Source organism: Prionailurus viverrinus, unplaced genomic scaffold, assembly GCF_022837055.1.
Source record: "Prionailurus viverrinus isolate Anna unplaced genomic scaffold, UM_Priviv_1.0 scaffold_42, whole genome shotgun sequence".
NCBI lineage: Eukaryota > Metazoa > Chordata > Mammalia > Carnivora > Felidae > Prionailurus > Prionailurus viverrinus.
The window spans coordinates 1,155,835-1,168,773 of record NW_025927609.1 but is presented as its reverse complement, the minus strand read 5'-3'; the positions used below and the strand labels follow the sequence as shown (position 1 = coordinate 1,168,773).

The window sequence follows — 12,939 nt, the reverse complement described above, 5'->3', positions numbered from 1 at the left end:
GGGACCCCAGGGTCCTTCTGTCCCCTCTGCCCACAGAGTCAAGGGGAGGGTGACAGAGCCACGCAGTCAGGACACGACACGTCCACGTCCTGCAGGGTGCTCTGCCGCTGCTCCTTCCCGTTCACTTCCCAGCACCTCCCTCCATCGTTCCGGCTGCGAGACCACCCAGCCAGGCCCCCCCCTCCCCTGCCTCCACATCCTCCTTCCTACCCCCAGAGCACACGGTTAAGCACGTCTCTCCGCTCCAAGTGACAGTTGCTGCTACACTGCTGCGTGGGCGCCCATGTCCCCTGCCTCTGTGACCCCCTTCTTTGGAAGGACTCACAACCCGGGTGTTGTTTGTATTTCTGCTTCCCCTAGTGCTGCCGCCCTTCTGTGTGAACCCCACCCGCAGTCCCTTCTCACCCGGTAGCCTGGCGCCCTTTCTTTTTTAGAGGTTGCCTTTGAACACACAAGTGACATAAGAAGACAAATGAGACCCAGCTCTTCCTGACCCCCCCCACCCCCATGCCTGCACTGACTTCTGTCGCCCAACCTGGCCAGTCTCTGAATGCCCAAGGGGCCCTTCGTGCACTGTGGTGAGGCTCCGGGTCATTTCCAATGTTCCCACAAAAAGAAGTGGTCATAACTGTGACCTTTGTGTGGGTGGGCTTCCAGTGGCCCACAAAGGAGTAGGGTTCACAGGGGAGAAGCCTGGGAAATGTCTCCTGCCCCACTCTAGGGGCAAAGGGTACAATAGGGCCACCAAGTGTCACAGCTTTATCCCCAGGTCCATCTCACAACCCCTGTCCTGACAGCCGGTGGACCCCTCTGGGTCCTCAGGGGCCTAAGAAGGCCAAGCAAGGCTGAGTTTCTTTCGTGTGGGGAAGGGTGCGGGGTAGGAAGTCCCAGGACCCCTGTAGGCCTACCTGGGGTCACTCCTGGGCCATCGGAGGTCACTGCGGTGCCTGTGACCGCTCGTGCTGTGTGATGCTGCACTGGAAGAAATAATCTTGCTAAGGATAGGCCCCAAATGCACAGATGAGACAGAAGGGTCAGCTTCACGAAAATGACCCTAATACGAACAAAGCACAATGAACGAAGCCCAGGAAGTCTGGAGAAAGGGTAATAAAACAAAAACACGTGAGACATTGTGTCTTCTGAGGACAGCCTAGTAGCTCTTCAGACAGTCTTGGTCACCTGGGTATTCGGACCCGCAGACTGGCACATGGATTCCTCAGTGGGCAGGAAAGAAGGCGCACCCGGTGAGGAGCCGAGACAGGTGCTGGGCAGGCTTGCCCAAGGCTTGCCCAGGGCCGGGACTCGAGAGGGGCGAGGTCCTGAGACAGGACAGGAGACTGTCGGCTTTGCTCTCCCGGCAGGCCAAGCCCTTCCAAGCCCCGCGGGGAGAGGAGGGGGAAGGGCGCCAGCCCAGGGAGGGTCCAAGTCCAGCCAGGTCCACTCGGCCCATTCTACGCCCAAGACCAACCAGGCCACCCCCAGGCTAGTGACCCGTCCCCTCTCCACCTGTGGTCTACCCCACCCCCCACCCCCGCCACAAGCCACGCCCACGGCTAGTTACCCACCCTCCCTCCAACCGCCAGCCCTACCCATAGCCCTGGGACCCGTCCAAGCCAACCCCCTGACCTCTTTCCCTCTAGAGGCTCGCCCTTCCCCGCCCACTTGTGGCCCGCCTCCCTTTTTCAATGTCCCAGCCTACGCCACGCCCTCGACACGCCAGGGACCTGCCTTTCCCCACCCACCCATCTACGGCTCCGGCCCGCCCCAGGGCTTGCCTCTGCCACGCCCAGGAACAGCCCCAGGCCACGCCCCGAGCCAATGACCCGTCTCCTCTCCTCCCCATTGTGGCCCTGCCCCGCCTCTGTCAACCCGGGAGGCCTCCCTACGCCCCCCACCTCGGCGAGTAGCCCGCCTCTTGTTCTGCCCCTTTTGTGGCCTCGCCCCAGTTTTGGGACCGCCCACTTGTGGTCGCGTCTCTGCCCCCGCCCCCAGCCAATAACCCTTTCCCCTGGGACCCCGCCTCCTTTATTTATGGTCCCGCCCCTCCTTGGGACCCGCCTCAAGTCTGGCTCCGCCCTTGCCCAATGACAGGTTCATGGCCCCGCCCACCGCCAGCGACTCGCTTGCCCAAGACCCCGCCCCAATTTCCGTCACGCCCCCATCTCCATAGGTCCCGCCTCACCACCTCCCCTTCGCCCCGCGACGCTAATTGGTTTCTTTCCAGAGAGCTTTCCCGGGCTCCGATAGGCTTCATCCCTTACCGTTTCTCCTTTCGATTGGCCCGCCGCGCCCGCTTTCGCGAGGCCCAGCACTTGGACGGGGCGGGGCCAGCGGCGGCGGGCGGCGCGGGATTGGTCAGCAGCGCAGAAGGGGCGGGCCCGCGCCGCGCGCAGCGCCTCGGCTGGGGCGCAAGGAGCGGCTACCGCCGCCTCAGTCGCCTCAGACTCGGTCGCCTCAGGCTCCGCCGCCGCCCGTATCGCCCGGTCGTCACCAACCCTCGGCCCCACCCCGGGCTCCGGCCGGCCAGCCGGCGGGCACGCCCTCCTCCGCGGACAGGTGAGCGGTCGCGGGCGGAGCTGGGGCCGGGGGTCCTGGCCAGGGTCCAGGGGTCGGGCCGGGGTCAGGGCCGGGGATCGCGGTCGGGGGTCGAGGACAGGGGCGGGAGTGCGGGAGCCGGGACGGGGTGGGGGGAGGTCGCCGCCGGGGGCCGAGCGAGGGTCCCGGCCGCGGCCGGGGAGGGGGAGGCGACCTCCCGCGGCCGCTAACTTTGCCCGCGGGGCCCGGGGCTGGGGGCGTTCGTCTCGGGGGGGCCGAGGGGCCTGAGACCCTCCCGGGCCCCACCAAGTTGGCGGGCTGCGGGGGGCGGCGCGGGGCGGGGCGGGCGGCGCGGGGCGGAGCCGGGGGCGGGGGTCCGCGCCTCAGCCCGCGCCCGGCCGCCCTCCCCCCCCCTTCCCCCCCGCCGCGGGGTCTCCGCGCCCCCGGCCCGGCGCCGGGAGCTCCCGGGGTAGCGGGGCGGGACGGCGGCTGGACGGAGGGAGGTCTGCAGCGGCTTCCGGGAGGCGCGGACCCCCGCCCCGCTGCCCCGAATCCCGAAGTTACCGGAGCTGCGCCTTCAAGATCAGAGTCAACGGCCCCGCTTGCGGGCGCGCACCTGCCGCGATTTCGTGCCGGAGTTTGGCGGCTCGGGACCGGGCCGGACCGGGGCGGAGACCTCGGGGCGCTCGCGGCGGGCGGGACGCGGGCGGCTTGCGGGAGCCGCGGTGGGAGCGCGCGCCGGCGGGCGTAGGCGGCGCCCCGCTCCTGGGAGCGGGACCCGGGCTGCCCGCGGCGGCCCCCGGCGCGCCTCGGTGCCCCCGAGTCGGGGAGGCGCGGGGCGCGGGCAGGCTCTGTCCAGTGATAGGGTCACTGTGTTTTCTCCTGTTACTTGGGGGTGCGTCAGGACGGGTGTGTAGTCCGCACCGTGCGGCGCCTGGAAGCGTCGTTTACTCGAGTGTTTGTTTTTGCGCTTTTCCTTCCTGTTGAGAAGCGTGTCGCTCGCGTAGCAAATCGGAAAGTCAACCAGAAGTCGGGTCAGAGTCGCGCAGGCTGGGTTCCCTCTCCTGCCGCCCTTCCCTCCGGGCGACGTGGACTTGCGGCCGCCTTGGGCTCTGCGCGCGGGCGGGCGGCGCTCTCGTCGACGGGAGTCGCGGCGCGTGACCCGCAGAAGGCAAGTCAGGGCAGCGGGGCCCTGAGCGGACCTCGGGGGGCTAGACGGGGCCCGGACCCTGCAGTTCCAGCTCCCCCTGTGGCACGGCCGGCCGTCGCGCGCCCTTCCAGACTGTAACTCGCTTTCAGGGGCGGGGGGTTGCCCCTTGTCGGTGTCTGGAGCCCGGGCGCCTGTTGGAGTCGAAGGAAGCGGTGGAGGTGCGTCCGCACGAGCGGAGCCGATTCCCAGCCCCTTCACGCGCGAGAGCAGCGCGGCCTCCCGATGTCTGGATTCGGTGTCTCGCTCTCTCTCTGCCCCTCCCCCTGCTTGCGTTCTGTCTCTCTCAAGAATAAACAAACATAAAAAAAAGAGAGAAAATAGCCAGCTTTATGGTGATACTTTTTTTGGTAATTATGAGACGATTTCAGCACCTGGCTTCATTTTTTAGGTGTTTAAAAGGAAGCGGTCTTTTTTCCTCCTGTCGTTGGCGTGGGGCTGAGAGCATGCTGTGTTTATAGTTGCGAAATCCGGCGAGGTCCTTGAAACAGTTCAGCCGTTCAAAACTGGACGTTGGGTTTCAGTTTGAGCAGCTTCATTCCTGGACCTGTAGCCAGTTCCTGGATTGGTTGCTCTGTGTCAGTGGCAAAGTCATTCCTGTTTTCACAGAAACCTCAGGGCTTTATCGTAGAGTCGCCACTGAGGCAAATCTTGGTAGATGGGAATTGTACATCCCTTTGGTAAAGGTTGGCCCCTTGGGCCAAAACAAAGGAAAATGCCAGCTAATGTCCTGGAATCGCTCTCAACTGAAACACCGATGAATGAATGCCGTAGGTTTTGGGCGGCCCTGATACCTCTGAGCTCTCAGCCCCAGTGGCGAGTCCCCTGCGGCCCGTTGGTGTGCCCACTGTCCATGGTGCTGAACACGTGTCCTCTGTGTCCATCTTCGTCTTAAATTTCCAGCGTGAGAGCGTTTTTTGGAATATGTTTAAAAGTCATTTTCGAAATTTACACAACTGAGGAAAAGTTGCACAGGGCAGTTCTGTTGAGCCTGAATGCAAGCATATCTTTCAGAAACTCAAACCATGTTTTTGACTCTTTTTCTCAAATGGATAATTGTGCTGACTCAACATTACCTTTCCCTTACTTGGTCTCCTTCTCACCAGGTGGGAATTTTCTTGCTGGAGTGTGGACATCAGGTAATAAACCATTGAAATTAAGTGAGAGCCTGTTTCCTTAACAGCCACCCTCTTAAAAAATGGACCTTTACTATAACATGTACACATATTTGTACGAGAGGCAGTTTGTTTTTCTCTAAACAAGGTCAATTGTAGCATCCCTCACACTCATGTGGTACTTCCCACCCTTCCCAGAGCGGGGCTCAGGCCCTCCGTGTACGTGGTGGGCCTGTTGGGCAGGAACCAGGCATTCTTGCCGTGTTGGAGCAGCATCGCCTCTCTCTTCTGTAATCTTGAGGACATCTTTGTAAACCATTTTAGATAAATTTAGGTAAGTTCTTTATTCTCTTGAGGTTAATTTTCTGTTCCTTTAGAATTGCCCCATAGGTTGGCAATAAAAAATAACGGGTACAGAGATTCTTCCATAGGATAGTAAATTGTGCATCAAACTATGCACAGCTGTTGAGGTGTTTTGTTGTGAGTATCTGAACTAGTTCTTTGGCCCCATCAACTGAATACTTAACTCAGGTCACCCCGTGAAAGAGTCGCCTGTTTTGTTGGGGGAAACCCAGGGCTTCTTTCTGCCTCCTCCAAGCTTCAGAAATAGTGTCTGAGTGCCCACTCTTTGCCAAGGCCCCTGCTGTGATCTGGACATGCACAGGGGAATGATACAGAGTATTTATCATTGAAGGACTCCACTTTGGATTGAGGAAAGGACGTGCAAACTGATGGTTACAGGGGGCCACACTCAGTACTGCAATTGGGATACATAAAAAGTTGGGTTGGTGTGTTGAAGACGGGTAATTAATTTAGGCTGAGAATCAGGGAAGGCTTCAGAGAGGAGGTGGCCTTGGTCTGAGACCTGGAGGGTGAGTTGTAATTGTTTGGGCACCGATGGGTATAAATTCATTACAAAAGGACAAGAAGGTTGGTGTAACTGGAGAATAGGATGTGTGGTGGTTGAAGGTGTGAAAGGCATTGTGGAAGTGTTGGGACTCAGAGGTGTGGGGGCGAGCTGAGGGGAGGTTGTGTGGGAGGCAGAATAATGGCCTCCCACATCCTAATCCCCAGAACCTATGAATATGCTATGTTATGTGGCAAAGAGAATTTAAGGTAGCAGATGGAATGAAGGTTGCTAATCAGCTCATTTTAAAATAAGGAGATTATTCTGGATTACCCTGGCGGGGGAGGGGGGCAGAGTAACCACAAGGGTCCTTAAATATGGAAGAAGAGCTAGTGTCAGAGTGCTGTGAAATGAGGAAGACTACCCATCATTACTGCCTTTGAAGATAGAAGGGGTTGTAAGCTAAGGCGTGTGGGCAGGCTCTAGAAGTGAGAAAAGGTGAGAAAATGGATTCTCCCCCAGAGCCCCGTGAAAGGAACACAGCCCTGCCGACACTTTGGTTCTAGCCCAGTGAGACCTTGTGTCTCACTTCTGACCCCCAGAACTGTAAGGTACTTAATTTCTGTTGTGTTAAGCCACTACATTTGTGGACATTTGTTAGAGTGGCCTTAGGAAACTGATACAAGTTGGGACTGCTCTAGAAAGCTTTAGCTGGTGAAGTTTAAAGAGGAAATAACATGGTCAGATAGGCTGTACAACACAAAACAGTTCAGCTGCTGTTGGGAGGAGGTTGCCCCAGGTAAGCATGGTTCTGATCCCTCGTTTCACCTCCCGGCAAGATTGGCGTATGATACTCTTACCTGGCCTAAGTCTCATCTGAAGTCATTCTCCTAGTCGTCTGTCCAGTCTCCACTCTTGCTTATTGCCATCTCCCACTGGCCCATTTCCTTTGTGCTGGGCGCTAGGAGAGAGTGGACCAGGTCTACATCTGTAAGTGGGATTGTGGGGTCATGTAGGATGGGCCCAATTCCAGCCTCAGAGCAGTCATCCAAGTGTTTTCCAAACAAAGGTTTGTTTCTTCACATCCTCTCTAATCCTTTGTATCTTCAGATGTCTTAATTTTTGTCAACTAGGTATGAACTCACTGTTTTAGTTTGCGTTTTCTTGATTATTGGTAAGTTTGAAGATTTTTATATCCATTTATTAGCCACCTGGGTTTCTTCTGTAAATTGTATTAATATATTTGTCCATTTGTTACCTGGGTTGTCCTTTTTAAAGCTTTTTAGAAGTCCTTTAGATATTCTGGTTTCTATTTGTGCCCTGTTTTTTTTTTTTTAATCCTTTTAAAAATGCTGTTTTGATGAAAAGATGTTTAATTTTTATGTCAAATTTATCAATCTTTTCCTTATGGTTTGTGGTTATTAAGTCTTATTTAAGAAATTCTTTGTTACCCCAAGTCATAAGATATCCTCATCTTTAAAAAAAAAAAAAAAGGGCTTGAACATTTGCTTTTTGTATTCTACTCTGAACTTATTTTTGTGTGAGGTGTAAGGTAGACATATAGTTTTGGAACTTTTCCCAATGTATAACCAATTGTACTATACTATTTATTATACTATTTATACCATCCTTACCCCAGTGATCTGCGGTGCTTCCTTTGAAACATACAAAATTTTACAACTATATGGATCTGTTTCTGATTTCTCCATGTAAATAATGATAATTTCGTTTCTTCCTTCCTAGCCGTTAAATCTTTTATTTGTTTTTTGTCTTATTTCCATCGTTTGGACACTAGGCAAAGCTGTATAGAAATTTCAATAAGGCTGTGCTAATACTGTTTTACATTTTAAAAGCATTACTTTTAGAGCCTTAAATACGAAGTTTGTTATTGTTTTTTGGTAGATTCCTTTTATTAGGTTAAGGATGGTCTCCTCTGCTAATAGTTTGATAAAAGATTTTAAAAATCATTAATAGATTTTGAATGTTAATAAATGTTTTTCTTGATGGTTTTATTTTTTTTCTTCTTTAAATTGTGACTAAGATGAAATATTTTAATCTTTTAATTTTTAGACCATCCTTGATTTCTTGGGATAAATTGTACTTTGTCATGACATACTACATTAAAAATTATCATTGGATTCAATTTAGGATTTTGGCATGTATTTTCATGAGAAGTATTGACAAATAATAATCTTTTCTTGTATTGCTTTTATTCAGATTTGGTATCAAGGTGATGCTTTATCATCTCTGTAATAGTTTCTGAAAGGGAGGGATTTTTGTTCCTTGGAAATTTGGCAAAATGGATTCTTAAATATTCTGGATCCTGGACCCTTTTAGAACATGGAGACTTGGCACCAGCAGTTATGGCTTTAGAAGGGTTGCGGATCCATTCTTCTCATGTTTTGTTGGCCAGGAGGAGTCATTCTGGTCATACTTCGTTTCAAATGGAGCAGAAGGTAGAGTTTTCCCTGTCTCAGAAGTCCAGGACAACTGGATACTGGTAAATATGAGTAATATTTACCAAACTATGGAGGTTAATTGATGTCACTACTGCACAGCTAGTCAAAACTCAAAACTGTCTTCCTCTCTAGGTCTTGTTTGAAGGTTTGCAAGTGTGCAAGGTCTACAAGTGTGTTGGTCATCAGGGGACTGATTAGAATGTGAAGCTAGACATGTTGGTTTTTATTTGCTGTGAACAAACCATCCTATTTACTCTCCAAAATCCATCTTGGGAATTCTTGCCTATTTCTCCTTATCACAGAGGAAAAGTCTCCCTTTCCACTAATGTAATTCTGGGTTTTTTTTGGTTGTTTGAGAGAGAGACACACAGAATGTGAGTGGGGGAGGTGCAGAGAGGGAGACATAGAATCTGAAGCAGGCTCCAGCCTCTGAGCTGTCAGCACAGAGCCGCATATGGGGCTTGAACTCACGAACTGTGAGATCATGACCTGAGCTGAAGTCAGATGCTTAACCGACTGAGCCACCCAGGCGCCCTTCCGCTAATGTAATTCTTAACTATCCTTCAAGGCTGGAACAGTTCCCACCTCCCTGCTTAAATTCTGTGTTAACTCTGACTTGTGGTGAATTCTCCCTTCACTTTTTACAGTACCATTCTTTGTAGAGAAAGCAGGGTTCAGATTTGTCTGTGGGTAGTCATTTGATCAGAAGAGTCTTCATATCCAAGCACATGTTTCCTTCCTTTGCCTGGGCTCTGCCCTGGGAGGCCAGATATAGTGGACAGTTGTATGAAGGTGGCCCTACCATGATCCACATGATTCATGCCTTTGTATAATCTTTTCCCATTGAAGTAGGATTTGCTTCTAATCAATAGAATATGGCAAAAGTAATGGGATGTCACTTCTGTGATATTGTTACATTATATAAAATTCAGTTCGCTAGAAACTCATTTAGAGACTCTCTTTGCTGGCTTGAATAAGTGGCTATGTTGGAGCAGCCCACATGGCAAGAACTTTAGGTGGCCTCTAGAAGCTGAGGGTGGCCTTCAGGGATAGCCACTAAGAAGCAGGGGCCCTAAGTCCTACAGCAAGGAAACAACCTTTACCATGAACCCAAGTGAGCTTGGAAGCGAATTCTTCCTCATTTGAGCCTTTTGATGAGAACGTGGCCTGGCCAATACCATGATTACAGCCTTGTGAGACCCTAAGCAGGGGACCTAGTTAAGCCTACTCAGACTCCTGACTCACAGAAACTGTGAGATAACAAATGTAAATGGTCTTAAAGTTGCTAAGTTTGTGAGTTTGTTATGCACCTGATGTATCAGATTTTTACTGACCTCCCATCTACCCTTACTAGAAGTGAATTTGGGTTGATGAAGGATAATTTGAATCTAATTGAGATAATGCATTCTTTACTTTTTTAAAAAACTTTTTACTATTTTTAAAAGTGATACAAATGTTTTGTGTAGAAAAATTGAAGCAAGCAGAAAGTATAAAGGACAACACAAACATTCATAATCGTACCACATGGGAATAGGCAGTGCATGGGACGCCTGTGTGGCCCAGTCAGTTAAGAGTCTGACTTTTGATTTCGGCTCACAGTTTGTGAGAGAACCCTGCTTCTCTGGCTCTGTGCTGACAGCGTGGAGCCTGCTTGGGGTTCTCTCTCTCCCCCTCTCTCTGCCCCTCTTCTGCTCACGTGTGGGTGTGTGCGTGGACGTTCACGGGTGTGCGCGTGGACGTTCACGGGTGTGCTCTCTCAAAATAAAAAAATAAACATTAAAAAAAAAAGTAGAACAGCCAGTGTGTTTTTCTACTTTTATATGTGGTATGATATACATATCCTAAGTTCAGATTCATTCCATAATGTTTTATGAACAGCTTTCTTTCTTTGTACTACATAGTGAGAGTTTCCTTGTGTCATAATCATATTCTTCTAAGATATGATTTTAAATGGCTGCATACTATTCCAGTGGGTGTCCCAGTTGATTGAGCCACTTCCCTATATCTGAACATTTATGCTGCTTTAAACTTTTACCATGGTAAATAATGCTTTGATCAATAATCAGTAACCTATACAAAAATCATTGTATCACTGATAATTTATGAAAGATAAGTTTCTAAAGGCAGAATTATTAGGTCAGAGCTTATAGATGTTTTTAAATCTTTTGATACTTAACCATCCAGCTTCCAGTGTTTCTGTAAAATACCATAAAGCTCAAACCTCTGTTTCTGTAACTCACCAGGTTGGGATAGGACAGAACTATTGATTTTTGAGCATTTAGGTTCCTGTTGTCTTAACCCTGTTTGCAAAGTGCTTTTAAATTATTCATTAAAGTGCAGTATGGATTCTATTTATAGACACATTTGTGTATGAGATCGCTCCCTTAATGCCTGGGCAAAAAGCCTACGAATTGCTATTATCACATCCCTATCTTTGTAAATCCATTTCTACTCCTATCCACCCTTTCTTTGTTCTAACCAAATAACGACACTGAGACACATAAGGTCTTGTAGCCTTGTGATTGCTCAGAAGTGGCTTTTCTGATCTAGCTTTTGCTCTTTTCTTCTTGCCATTCATGAGCTAGTTGACTTCATAACTATGGGAGATCAGCAGAAAATTACTAATTTGAAAATATTTTACAAATACATTTTTCCTGATTCATTAAGTGAGTGCTTATTTAGAAAATTTCTAAAGTAAATGTTAGTATCAAAAGCAAAATAAAACTAATTCTGTCACCTACAGATGACTACTGTATAAACATAACTTGCTCATAATGTTTATTTATTTTGAGAGAGAGAGAGAGAGAGAGAGAGAGAGCAAGTGAGGGAGGGGCAGAGAGAGAGGAAGAGAGTCCCAAATCAAGAGCTGGATGCTTAACTGACTGAACCACAGGCGCCCCATACTAGCTTATTCTTCTATTGATTAGATTTCAGTGACTAATGTTTTGCGTGGGATTTTTGCATCCATGTCTCTGAGTGAAATTGGTCCATGATTTTCCTTTTCTGTAGCTGTTTTCTCTCTACTTTGAGGTGAATACCTGATTTATTAATTTGCAGCTTTATTCTAATATGTGTACTTAAGGTGGTACATTTCCTGATAAGTAATGCTTTAGCTGCATCATACAGAATTCGATTTGGGGTATTTTTCGTATTGTTTACTATATACTGTACATGGAATTGTGCCCCTCTCAAATTCACGTTGAAGCTCTAACCCCCAAAGATGGTACTTGGAGGTGGGGCTTTAGGGGAGTAATTAGGTTTAGATGAGGTCATGAGTGTGATGACCTTATGATGGAATAAGTACCTTATGAGGAGAGACCAGAGAACTTGCCCTCTTTCTCTCTGTCCTCGCCATGTGAGGATACAGCAGGGAGACAGGTCTCTGCAAGGCGGGAAGAGCCCCTGACCAGAACCCTCCCATGGCGGCGCCCAAAACTGTGAGAAATAAATGTCCATCGTTTAAGCCACTCGCTCTGTGGTGTTTTGTTATAGCAGCCCAAGCAGAGTAAGGCAGTTATATTTTCTAATTTCTGTTATGATATTTTAAGTTTATAAGTCATTTAGAAGCATATTTAAAATTTTCCAAACATATGCTTATTTTCTTACCCTTCTCCAGCATAATTGCATTGCCCCAAGTCTTGCTCTTTATGATTTTAATTCTGAGAAATTTGCTGATGTGCCTTATGGCCCAGAATATGGACTGTAAGTTTTCTCACACATTTCTGTGTGCTTGAAAAGAATTAGGTGGGGCGCCTGGGTGGCGCAGTCGGTTAAGCGTCCGACTTCAGCCAGGTCACGATCTCGCGGTCCGTGAGTTCGAGCCCCGCGTCAGGCTCTGGGCTGATGGCTCGGAGCCTGGAGCCTGCTTCCGATTCTGTGTCTCCCTCTCTCTCTGCCCCTCCCCCGTTCATGCTCTGTCTCTCTCTGTCCCAAAAATAAAAAAATAAAAAACGTTGAAAAAAAAATTTAAAAAAAAAAAAAAAGAAAAGAATTAGGTGAAATGTTCTATACATTCCATTCAGCTAACTTGTAAGCATACTACTCACATCTTCTGTTTTCTTACTGTTTTTGTGGGTTTTTTTGGTCTGGTGGTTATATCCATTACTAAGATAATTACCCAATTTCATTATGATTATGGATTTGTCTTATTTCTCCTTGAAGTTCTGTCAATTTTTATTTATATACTTTGAGACCATGTTGTTAGGGGCGTGCAAATATAAAATTGTTATGTCATCCTGAGGAACTGAGACTTTAATTATTATGAGTGGTTCTTTTTATCCCTAGTAATGAATCTTTGCCTTTATGGTATCATATGCAATGCCAAAATAGCCATAACAGGTTTCTTTAGGCTCATATTTGCATGATACCTTTTTTTAAATCGTTTTAATTTCAGCCTTGCTGTATTCTTAAACTTTAGGCGTGTACCTTGCAAAATAATCGAACAATCAGATTGTTTTTCATCCAGTCTGACAATTTTTATCTTCTAAGTGGAACATTCAACTCATTTATATTGAATGTAATTACTAATCTATTTGAATTTAAGTCCATACTCTTATGGTATATTTCTCTTGTCCCACATTTTCTGTGTTTACTTTTCTTTCTTTTCTTATATTATTTGAGAACAGTACTAGGATTTTTAAAAATCATTCTACTTTTCTACTCTCTTCAGTGTGTTGGAGGTTACATTTTACTTTTCTTTCTTCTCGTGGTTACCGTGTAAATTAGATTAACAGGCTATTAACTTAGCCAGATAATGCAGTTATACCTGCCTCGTGG

At 48.7% G+C, this 12,939-nt stretch overlaps 1 protein-coding gene across 4 annotated transcripts in view; it reads left to right on the top strand.

The window, feature by feature from the left end:
• The first annotated feature begins 2,432 nt into the window (after nt 1–2,432).
• Nucleotides 2,433–12,939, top strand: part of PCBP3 (poly(rC) binding protein 3) — a 277,127-nt gene continuing 266,620 nt past the window's right edge. For 2 of the 4 annotated variants that reach the window (XM_047847073.1, XM_047847082.1), the window contains exon 1: nt 2,454–2,556. The gene's annotated coding sequence lies outside the window, so the exon portion shown is untranslated. Of the gene's footprint in view, nt 2,557–12,939 lie in introns of all 4 variants that reach the window. The other 2 variants (XM_047847074.1, XM_047847076.1) reach the window with 2 other exon arrangements.